At 34.5% G+C, this 1839-nt stretch overlaps 1 pseudogene; it reads left to right on the top strand.

Annotated features, from left to right (window-relative positions):
- Positions 1 to 535: 535 nt before the first annotated feature.
- Positions 536 to 1470, top strand: LOC110124596 (olfactory receptor 6C2-like; annotated as a pseudogene).
- The last annotated feature ends 369 nt before the right edge of the window (positions 1471 to 1839 follow it).

Consider the following 1839-nt stretch of genomic DNA (forward strand, 5'->3'; position numbering starts at 1 on the left):
TAAAAACAAGATTAAGAAATTATTTGAAAAGAATAATTTTTGCAAAGCATGAAAAATAGTACAACTAAGGCACTGGTTGATTTTTTATTTCCATAAGGTAAAATAAAAATGACTTGTTGACATGTTGTACTAACAATTAGGAAAATAAAATTTTTATACATCTGTTTCTATTACTCAATACTTATAAGTCTCTTATTCTATACTGAGGATTAGGGATACCATGGTGGCTGCCAAAATTTCAGAGGACTGTGACATAGACGTTAAAATTGATCCTGTAACTAGAATGGAAGTAAAATTTCAGATGAACGCTTTTCATGAACATTCTGAAGATGAATTTAATGTAGAGTCCAGGGAAGTGAAGTATGATTCAATAACTTTTCTACATCACGATTATTGATGATCAAGAAAAAGCTTTACAATGTACATCTGCTGCCTGTTTCACTACTTTATTCTACATAGCTTGTTGAAATGTATTTTTATATTCTATTCCTTAGATTAAACACTTATAATCTATTAATACAGACTTAAGTATCTGAATATAGTGATGAAAAATCATTCTTCAATAACAACATTCATCCTACTAGGATTGACAGACAACCCAAGACTACAGTTTTTTCTTTCAGTGTTTCTGTTTCTCACCTACATGTCCACTATTGCTGGGAATCTGGTCATTATCTTCCTCACTCTGGTAAGCTCTTACCTTAAAACACCCATGTACTTTTTCCTACAGAACTTCTCCATCTTAGGAATAATCTTTACCACTGTCTGCGTTCCTCGATTCCTGTGCAGCATGACAATTGGAGACAAAAGAGTGACCTATAATGCTGGTGCCATCCAGTTGTTTTTTGTCATCCTCATCGGGGCAACAGAATTTTTCTTCTAACTGCCTTGTCCTATGACCACTACGTGGCCATCTGCAAGCCCCTGCATTACACCACCATCATGAGTGAAAAGGTCTGCACCATTCTGGTCCTTCACTCTTGGCTGATTGGGTTAATTGTCATATTTCCACCACTTAACCTGGGAGTTCAGCTAGATTTCTGTAACTCCAATCTCATTGACCATTTTAACTGTGATGCATCTCCTCTTCTAAAGATTGTGTGCTCAGACACTCAATTTATAGAACAACTTGTTTTAATCATGGTGGTGCTGACCCTCATACTCACACTAGTCTGTGTAATTGTGTCTTACACATACATCATCAAGACTATTTTAAGACTCTCTTTGACTCAGCAAATAAAAAAGGCTTTCTCTACTTGTTCCTTCCATATGATTGTAGTTTCCATCACTGATGGGAATTGCATCTTTATCTATATCAAACCAGCAAAGGAAGGTGTGGCCATTAATAAAGTTGTGTCCCTTCTCAACACGTCCATTATTCCTTTGATGAACCCCTTCATTTATACTCTATGGAATAAGCAAGTCAAACAAGCCTTCAGGGGCTCTATAAAAAATTGCATTTCTTTCTAAAATTAGGTGACTAAAATATTTTATAAATTAAAAATATATATACATAAATATTTCATCTTTTACTATGTGTTCTAATTCAGATCTACAGAGCAGAACTAAAGGTGCAGTCTGATTAATCACTGAAATGTCTTTTCTATTTCTCTGAGAACCATGGATGGAAAAAAGTGTTATGGCCTTAATTCAAATAGTCCTTCATTCCTTATGACTTACTTTCAAAAGTAGGAATGAATATAGACTTCTAGAATCTATACAACCCCTCACCATCCTGATAGTTGAACCACAGAAAGACAGTAGCAAAAATATGAGATGGAATTTTTCTATTCATTCCTCTAGTTTTACAGCTCTTTGGGGGCAAAATTATTTATCTTA

Source organism: Odocoileus virginianus, unplaced genomic scaffold (genome assembly GCF_023699985.2).
Source record: "Odocoileus virginianus isolate 20LAN1187 ecotype Illinois unplaced genomic scaffold, Ovbor_1.2 Unplaced_Scaffold_21, whole genome shotgun sequence".
NCBI classification, from domain to species: Eukaryota; Metazoa; Chordata; class Mammalia; order Artiodactyla; family Cervidae; genus Odocoileus; species Odocoileus virginianus.